At 43.6% G+C, this 10,587-nt stretch overlaps 1 long non-coding RNA gene across 1 annotated transcript; it reads right to left on the bottom strand.

Moving 5' to 3' along the window:
• Positions 1-2,128: 2,128 nt before the first annotated feature.
• Positions 2,129-9,018, bottom strand: LOC142749610 (uncharacterized). Its single transcript, XR_012882432.1, has 2 exons — positions 8,419-9,018; positions 2,129-4,179 (listed from the first exon to the last, which is right to left on the bottom strand). It is a non-coding gene; the product is annotated as an uncharacterized LOC142749610 (long non-coding RNA).
• Between the last annotated feature and the right edge of the window lie 1,569 nt (positions 9,019-10,587).

The raw sequence follows: 10,587 nt of genomic DNA on the forward strand, positions 1-10,587 counted from the left end.
AGGGCTTTTTGACAATACCCATATTTAGGGTGAGCCCCAAATTTTTTTTTAATTCCTGCAAATTGGTGGGCGTACAATCTCTGGCATGGGTGGATGAAGGTTTCTGCCTTATATATTGAGTGGCATATAAATTTGTTTCGTGGACAATCTGATTTAGGATGTCGTCCGTTCTAAATAAATGGAAGTAATCCATTTGGACAAAATTTGTATTGTCCACGCTTTCATGTTCTGCAGTTTCAACTGCGTCAGGGATAACATCCCCTGAAGATGAACCTGAAGTGACGCTGTCATCGTCACTACCTAAAACAGGTTCCATCTCGGACGCCATCTCTGATGCGGTCTCCGACTCAGACCACAGCATGGCGTATGCCTCCTCGGCACTAAACAACTTCCTTGCCATAACGTCACTAACACTAACACTAACTAAACAAATTTTTTTTTTTTTTATAAAACACACAAACTAACTGCTATATATATTTACACTACCGCTAACAAAAAAATAAACCACTATTGCTACATATATTATATATATGTGGATATATATATATATATATATATATATATATATATATATATATATATATATAATTATATACTCCCTACCTGCCTATTCTAATAGAATAAAAGAAAGAAAGGTAGATAGATAGATAGAAAAAAAGATAGATGGATAGATAGATTGTATAGATAGATAGAAATCTATCTATACAGAGAATGTTTTAGAGTGTAACTGTATTTTTTGTGTAACTGTAACTGTAATCTTCTGGCAGCAATTCTCCCGAGTCTCTTCTTCTCCTCAAACTGAAACAATGTTTGAGGAGAAGAAAAGAAGCAGGAGATTTACTGCCAGAAAAGTCAAAATAAAACAAATGTGGTCGCTGTGATAGGTTTTCACAGCGACCACATGTTCAGGGACCATCAGATTGGTCCCTGATACTCTGCCCAGTGCCCAGAGCTGTTGGTAACAGCGTGGGCACAGGGCTGTGTGCACGCGATCACGTGCACACTGTTTTATATGCAGAAATGCATGTGATCGCTGTGATTGGTTGTCACAGCGATCTCATGTTCAGGGACCAAAAGATTGGCCCCTGACATTCTGCCCAGTGCCCATGGCTGTTAGCAACAGCCAGGGCATAGAGCTGTGTGCACGCGATCGCGCGTGCACATTCTCTGAAGTGCCGCCGTAAATAGTCTATACGGCGGACTTCAGAGACCCTGACCGCTGGCCGTATAAATACGGCCAGCGGTCGGGAACCTGTTAAGTTAATGAATTATATTATTAATTTGGGGCACAACAACTTTGTACAACAATTGTTCTATCAGTGAAGTATATGGACTCTGGAGCAGTGGAAATGTGCTCTCTGGAATGATGAATAACGTTTCACTTTCTGGTTGTCTGATGGACGAATTTGGGTTTGGCGGATGCCATTAGACCGCTACCTACCGGATTACATAGTGCCTACTGTACAAATTGGTGGAGGAGAGAGAGTGGTCTGGAGCTGTTTATCAGGGTTTGGGCTACGGTCCTATTTCCAATGAAGGGTATCATTAATGCTGCTGCATACCAAAACATTTTGGACTGTCATGTCCCACAACTTGTTTCATTCATTGACACAGTGGCGGACACAGACTGCAAAAGGCCCCTGTGCAGATAATGTGCCAGGGCCCCCCCGCCCCCCCCCCCCAATACCGACAAAGTTACCTAAACATATATATGCATATAAAAATAAACCTTACTAATAAAAATTATGAAGGAAGATTTATATTGTACATTTTATTACCAGTTTAGAACACAAGTAACACATTTTTTTCCGGGTTAAATTCTTATCTAAACTAAGTCCCTAAATGTGGGCAAAGAAAATGAAAAACCTATACTCACCTCCTCCGGCGCCTCCGTTCCCCCTCCGCAGCCCCTATCCCTTTCTGTGTTTACAAAGCTGCTGTGGTGACGCGCGGTCGATGGCACATGACCGCTGCAGCCAATCAATGCCCTCAACAGCGATTTGCTGTGGAACTACTGTCCTCAGCAGCACACCAATGAGGAGTTATTGGCAGTGTTCGGGTACTAATCAGTCTCAACCGGCAGGGATAATACGCTGAGTTCGTACGAAAGGAATCACACCACACAGAGTCTGGTACAAAGCTCCTCACTCAGCATCAGGCGTCACTGACTTATTTATTAGACACATTTGTTCTATATATCCCCTTTCTCCTGGGGGTGGGTACATGTTATCACACTTTTATAAAAGCACGTATCACTGTAAGCCTCTTGATACTTGTGTCATCCATGGATAGGTTCACCCTTATCTGGTCCTTTAGATATGTCTTCCTAGTTCATAGTTCGTTCATACCAGGAAGTGACTTGTTATTTTATTAGTGCGTAGTCCCTGTTCAGGGGCCATCTTGCCACGTATACTTATCTAATCCTACTATTGCTTCATCACAATTATGTACACAACTCTATAGTCTATATTTTATTAAAGAAAGAAAATTATTATAAACATTAACTTCTGTCCACTCCATCCTTCACAGTCCCCCCTTTTATCATTATTTTCTTCATTTCTTAACCTAAGTGTGTCCGTGCTCTGGGAAAGGGGAGTAAAAGGATTTTTTCACCAGTTTGAGACGAGCCTCCCCTATTAGGAGACCCCCCTTTGTAGCTGGACTTAAAGAGTCGGTGCACACCCTACACTATCTATTCATCTTCAGAACAATAGTCTCGATAAAGGGTGGTTGTTTTCATGGATGGAGTTGGTAAAAGTCCTTCAATTTCTGAAGAAAACATAAAAGTGGGAGTTACTTCAGTTATAGTTTTAGTCATTAATTTCTTCATACATGGTAATACACAACAAGCAATAACTGCGAAAAGCACTAGAAAGATTAAGATTACAATCCCAATTTGGGCCAGAATTTTCTGCCATCCGGTTAACCATGAGAAATACTGATCCCATGGGTCTGTGAAACCTCAATTTCGTTTTAATTCCTCGGATAAAGAAACAATCTGTTTGATTGCCATGGTTACTTTGCCGTTTGGTCCTGTGTTATCTGGAATAAAAGTACGACAGGTAGTACCTATCATGGCACAAACGCCTCCTTTTTCTGCTAGTATCATATCAAGGGCCATACGGTTCTGGAAAGTCATAGTAGATGTGGGTCCTAACTGGTCAGCTAGACCTTGTAAAGCGTCCCTAGTATAGTTAACAAACCGTTGCTGGTTGTAATAGATATAATTTATCCAATCTACATTTTTGTTAGCTGTGATCATAGGGATTAATGATTCAAATCAAGCTGCTACCTGATCCCGGGCCTTGAATTCATCTGGGACCCCCCTTGGGACTCCTATAGCATCTATATACACATGGGGGTCAAAACTTCCTTTCAGATCTCTTTTTTCCCCTTGTAAATATGTGACTATTTTGAGAGATGGTCTCTTGGGTTTCTAACTGTATACCATTCAATACTCCTAAATATCTCTTAAAATTGTTATCAAGAATACAAAATATCTCCTATTTCTTATTTGGCTATTATTCATACATAATATCATCCCATCAGTTTCTTTTATTACAATCGTAGAGTTGAGCCTCTCCTTGTTGCATCTTTCATAAGTCTTATTTATCATTTCGTTTCTATTTTTACTGGTTGTATATTTCTGTCGATACTGTAAATCTGGTTCATAACAACAAAACCACAGCCCCGGCGTCTCTTCTTGTATGCTAATGTTGGCTGTTTTGTCTATGTGAAGGTACACAGTCCCTCCATGTGGTCCTTTTTTCCAAGTCCCTTCGGTTGTAGTCACATTTGTAGTATAACACGGGGCATTGGCCTTACAGGTGTAGTTACCCTGCTTTCTATCCACTGTGGCATTCGCCCACCCTGTCCTGAACTGTTCCAGTGATTCTGTACTGATTACGTGTACAGGAGTAGCAGTTCTGCCTTTTTGTATAAGAGCACACGCAACAACCGCCGCAACAACCGCAAAGATCTTCATTCTTCTGGCTGAAGAACCTTTTTACAATGACTGGCGTGAATCCAGCTTGCCTTTCCTTCGAGCTTCACTGAGGTGCTTGTAACGAGTAGGACTTGAAAAGGACCATCAAATCTTGGGTCTAGACTTTTCCTCACGTGTCTTTTAACAACGACCCAATCTGCTGGTTCTAGCTTATACGTCAACTGAATCAGGACCTGGAATGGAAGCAAATACTTGTGCATGCACCTTGGTCAATTGTTTGTCAAGCGTTGATACATAATCTGTTAGTCTACCATACTGCATTTGGAGCACCTGTGGAAAATAACATCCTAATCTGGGAGCCGACCCAAATAAGATCTCATATGGGCTGAGACCTGTTCTTTTTGTGGGCGTGTATCTTACTGAGAACAAGGCTAATGGTAGACACTCGGTCCATGGTTTCCCGTTTTCTACCATTGCTTTTTGGATTTTCAATTTGAGAGTCCCATTTAGTCTCTCAACCTTCCCACTGCTTTGTGGATGGTATGGTGTATGTAGGGCTTGACTTATGCCTAGAGCTGACAACACATGGTTCATGATTTCACCCGTAAAATGAGTTCCTCTGTCGCTCTCGATCACCTCTGGAACTCCATATCTGCACACCACCTCGTTGATCAGTTTCTTTGCTGTGGCTACGGCTGTAGCTTTGGTTACTGGAAAAGCTTCTGGCCATCCTGAAAAGAGATCAATACAAACAAGCACATACTCCTAGGTACCAACTTTGGGTAGTTGAATATAGTCTATCTGCAGTCTCTGGAACGGATATATAGGTCTGGGTGTGTGCTTCTGTGGTACTTTTACAGTTCTTCCAATATTATGTGTTGCACAGATCATGCATCCTTGTGTAAAACTGCTGGCCATCACACTAAACCCTGGGGCATACCACACCTTGTTTACCAAGTCCATCATTGCCGTTTTTTATTGGTGTGTCTCTCCATGTGTTATCTGGGCCATCATTGGGAACATTGTCTTAGGCAGGCACAGTTTATTCTGGCATTGCCAGAGGCCATCTTTTCGTAGCGTTGCTCCTTGGGCCGTCCACTTGTCTTTTTCTTCTTTTGTTGCTTGTCCTTGAAGTTTTTTGCCGTAGTTCCGGGCTTACAGCTGGTCTTGTTTCCTCTGGATCTTTTATCTGACATACGGCTGCTAACACGGGTAGCTTCTGTGCTGCTTGCTTTGCCGCTTCGTCTGCCAGGGCATTTCCTTTTGTCTCTGGTGAACTCACCTTAGTGTGAGCTTTTATCTTTACTACTGCTACTTCTGTGGGTAACATCAGGGTCGCCATCAAATATTTTACAAAGTCTGCATTCTTTACAGGTGTACCTGCAGAGGTCAAAAATTGTCTTGCCCTCCATATGGGGCCATAATCGTGTGCAATCCCAAATGCATATCGAGAGTCAGTGTATATATTTGCTGTCTTTCCTTCTGCATGTTGGCATGCTGCTGCCAGGGCCTTAAGCTCCGCTTCTTGTGCTGAGCGGGACGCTGGTAAGGAGGCTGCTTCTAGGACTACATCTTCGGTGGTTACTGCATATCCTGTAAGAAAAGATCCTTCTACAAAATACCTTGAACCATCCACAAAGAGTATTTAGGTCTGGGTTTTGGAGTGGGGTATCTTTTACATGTGCGAAGCCCACTGTTTCCTGGGCCATAAGGGCCATACAATCATGTTCATCAGTTTCAGACAAAAATTGTGACCATACTTTACCTACGTCTTCTCCCCCCTTGCTCCAAAGGCAGTAAGGTAGCTGGGTTCAATGTAGTACAGCGGTGTAAAGTAACCTGCTCAGGGAGAAGAAGCGCACAGGTTAATCTCAAATGTCTTGCAGTGGACAAATGCTTAGGTTGTACTTGAGTTAGAATAGCAGTAATATATATATCATGTGGTGGAAATGCCAGGACCAAATCTGAGGCCTTGTTTAACATTGAATTTACAGCAATGATAGCTCTCACACATGATGGGGAACCTCGGGCCACAGGGTCTAGTCTAGCTGAATAATATGCTACCGGGCGCTGCTGTGGTCCATGACTTTGTGTGAGAACTGCAGTGGCATGTCCATTTTGTTCAGTACAGTACAAAGTATATGCTTGCGTAGAGGTACTCCATGGATTGGTGTCACAAGCCGCTACCAAACACAACTCCTCCTCATTCAGCTGATAATCCAGAATACTTTGAGAATCTCACTTTTATCAGGTTCTGCAAATACTTGATTAATACAAAAACAAATAAAAATAAAACATTCCCAAAAACTTTACATCAAATTAACAATGTCCAGACAAGTTTTGTTTTGCCTTCTCCCTCATCTAAATCCATAAAGACTCGTGTGAGTGATGTCACCTCGCCTCCTGTGTAACTTTGCTGGAGGGGGATGGTCTCTTACACATAAACCAAAATTGTACCTGATCAGTTCCTTCACCCTTCCCCCCTTTGTGGACTCTGCGAGAGTGATGTAGCAGAGTTCACAACTACATCTCAACATAACACTAATTTAACCCCTTGTAATGTACAACAGCCTGAAACAAAAATGACTTTTTCCTGACAAACATTTGATCTTTACAATGACATAACTCATGTGTGAAATCAAAAACAAAACAATTGTAGTTAGTTATTCAATAAAACAGAAAATATTATCTCTGATCACATTAATTACTGCAAACCAATAAACAGTATATAAAAATAGGAACGGTGGGGGGCACATACATTTTCAAAACCCCGTGTCTCACAGTATCTGTAGTTTAATACATCTGAATTAACATCAAAACACATGAAATCTGATCACATCATAACACATAAATATCGTAACTTTTATAACCAACAGCGCTTGCGCAAAAGAGAAGAAATGTATTTAGGTTTGTAGACATTACTGACATATATATATCTCAGCAGTGCATATTGAGATCCCTCTGTCTCATCAGCCCTGCAGACTGCACCCAGTCAGCCCCCCTCCTCCTCCTCCCAAACACAGCACACTTTAGGGGGGAGGGAGGTCACAAACTCGCAGCTTCTCACAATCTTAACACTTTCAATGCCGGCAAAACAACATACGTATCTGCAATCATTTATCACACCATTGTACAGGAATTATCTACGTTAATGTTTAACCGTACAATCTGACGGCCACCATCTCTATATTATGATGACGTGTTGTTTCATCAGTGAACTAAAACTGGAACTTCTGTAAATAGAAAAAACACTACAAATGACAAAATTAACAAGGTGATTATTTCATACTGATTTGGTTGGGCCGGGCGTGGCCACATCCTACGGAGGGGGCTTATAAAATCCACCTTCTTGTGTGAGTACCGGATATAACGGAACAACAGGTTTAGGTGTACCAAGATGGCCTCCTGGGGCGGGGAGTGGTGCCGAAGGCGTGGCATATATGGGAGGATCGGGGCGTGGAAAGTGACATGATACACAATATTCAACTTGGGGCGGGTTCTGTTAACCACAACTGGGACACTCCCACGAAGTTAGAATTCCACCGTCGCCATTATAGGGCGGTGGCTGGACACGTTCTTTGTAATACACATATTTGATGATTTTACCCTTTCTGTCTCGTATTTCTTGCTCAGTAAACTTGTCTTTAGTTATGGCTATGGCTGTTCTTTGCCAAGCTAATGCTTCATCTAACTTTCCTTCGTCACTTAATCTTCCCTTGTTTTCCCTAAGAGCTGCAGCCCATTCTTCCATCTATAAATATGCCACCTATGTGCATAACTTTTTTACTATTTTCTACATTCTTCTTGCCTTCTCTTTTTTCTACTATCTCTTTTGCGGTTAATGAACCACATTCCTTTGCCTGTCTCTTTGTTTTAAACACATTAAACATACTGTTCTATATTTAACACCGTCCTGAGAATGAAACCTTATTCTCGATGTTTCTGAACACAAAACACAATTTTTTTTTTATATTTTTTTTTTAACACAATTATAACTGACTGTCTGTCTCTGTCGTCTTAATGGTATCAACCTATACCCTGCGACCAATTAAATTATTACACTTACACCTGTCGTCTTAATGGTATCAACCTATACCCTGCGACCAATTAAATTATTACACTTACACCTGTCGTCTTAATGGTATCAACCTATACCCTGCGACCAATTAAATTATTACACTTACACCTGTCGTCTTAATGGTATCAACCTATACCCTGCGACTATTTGTCTCTGTCGACTTAATGGTATCAACCTATACCCTGCGACGAATTAAATTATTACACTTATACTTATCACCTATGCCGGCGAGACGCGACTATCTATACTATGATTCTTGGAACCACACAGCGGGTTAACTCTCTGTCGCTGAGAGTGTGGCCGGGATCGACTCCAAATACCTCGGTATCTTATCACCTGCTCACTCTCCCACACGGATAAGAGCCAATATTCATAAACATGAACTTAACCTTACCGTGTTTTATTTGAAGCTGATCAGACTTCCTGGGAGCGTGGCTGGTGATTCGATGTTGAGGCGTCTGGGGGTCGTCGATCACGGACACGGCTTATCCCTCGAGTGTGGCCCCACGTCGAGCGCCAAAATGTTCGGGTACTAATCAGTCTCAACCGGCAGGGATAATACGCTGAGTTCGTACGAAAGGAATCACACCACACAGAGTCTGGTACAAAGCTCCTCACTCAGCATCAGGCGTCACTGACTTATTTATTAGACACATTTGTTCTATATATCCCCTTTCTCCTGGGGGTGGGTACATGTTATCACACTTTTATAAAAGCACGTATCACTGTAAGCCTCTTGATACTTGTGTCATCCATGGATAGGTTCACCCTTATCTGGTCCTTTAGATATGTCTTCCTAGTTCATAGTTCGTTCATACCAGGAAGTGACTTGTTATTTTATTAGTGCGTAGTCCCTGTTCAGGGGCCATCTTGCCACGTATACTTATCTAATCCTACTATTGCTTCATCACAATTATGTACACAACTCTATAGTCTATATTTTATTAAAGAAAGAAAATTATTATAAACATTAACTTCTGTCCACTCCATCCTTCACAGCAGCAGCGGTCACGTGCCATCGGCAGCGCGTCACCAGTGCAGCCTTGTACACTTGTAACACAGACCGAGACAGGAGGATGGGGGCTGCGGCGGGTGAACGGAGGCGAGGGAGGAGGTGAGTATAGTTTTTTTATTTTCTTTGCCCACATTTAGAGACTTAGGTTAAATTGAATCATTGAATATAACACAAAGCACTCATGCAACTGAGATGCAATAATTTAGATGATCTTATCATGCTTAGCTTACTGCACTGTTACCTATCAAGCAGGACTGAATCTCAAGATATCTACAGAGGGGGCTGTATGGCGTTATCTACAGGGGGGACTGTATGGCGCTATCAACAGAGGGGGCTGTATGGCGTTATCTACAGGGGGGACTGTATGGCGCTATCTACAGAGGGGTCTGTATGGCGCTATCTACAGGGGGGTCTGTATGGCGCTATCTACAGGGGGGACTGTATGGCGCTATCTACAGGGGGGACTGTATGGCGCTATCTACAGGGGGGACTGTATGGCGCTATCTACAGGGGGGACTGTATGGCGCTATCTACAGGGGGGACTGTATGGCGCTATCTACAGAGGGGGCTGTATGGCGTTATCTACAGGGGGGCTGTATGGCGTTATCTACAGGGGGCTGTATGGTGTTATCTACAGGGGGGACTTTATGGCGTTATCTACAGTGGGGTCTGTATGGCGTTATCTACAGGGGTTCTGTATGGCGTTCCCTACAGGGGGGTCTGTAGGGAAAGTCATACAGCCCCCCCCTGTAGGGAACGCCATACAGACCCCCCTTTAGGGAACGCCATACAGACCCCCCTGTAGGGAACGCTATACAGCCCCCCTGTAGGGAACGCTATACAGCCCCCCCTGTAGGGAACGCCTTACAGCCCCCCCCTGTAGGGAACGCTATACAGCCCCCCCCCTGTAGGGAACGCCATACACCCCCAATCACTCAAAAAAATGCGACCTACAGTGTGAAAAGACAAAAGACATGTATCCCCTATCCACAGGATAGGGGATACATGTGTGATCGCTGGCATTGATAGGGAGAGCGGGGGACCGAAAGTCCCCCGAAGTTCTCCATCACTCACCTCTGACTTCCGGTGTCTGCGCAGCTCAAGTGTGACCGGCGCTCCATTCATTTCTACGGAGCTGCCGACACAGACCCCGGAAGTCCGAGGTTTGTGATGGAGAACTTCAGGGGACTTTCGGTCCCCCGTTCTCCCTATCAATGCCAGCGATCACACACGTATCCCCTATCCTGTGGATAGGGGATACATGTCTTATGTTTAATGGCAGAGCGGGGAGATACTCCCTGCTCTGCCGTAGTGTTCCGTGGCATCGCGCTGTAGCAGCCATAGCGGCAGCTAGCGGAGATTCCGGCCAAGGTGGGGGCCCGTGCCGGCAGGTGACGCGGGCCCCCTCATGCCGCGGCCCCGTAGCAGCCGCTACGGCTGCTATAGCAGTAGTTACGCCCCTGTGTTAGGGGGAGTTCACACTGAGGTTTTTTTCGCGAAAAACGTCAGAAAGTGCCTCCCATTGAAATCCATGAAATTTTTCCTGCG

The sequence above is a fragment of the Rhinoderma darwinii genome, chromosome 3 (assembly GCF_050947455.1).
Source record: "Rhinoderma darwinii isolate aRhiDar2 chromosome 3, aRhiDar2.hap1, whole genome shotgun sequence".
Lineage (NCBI taxonomy): Eukaryota > Metazoa > Chordata > Amphibia > Anura > Rhinodermatidae > Rhinoderma > Rhinoderma darwinii.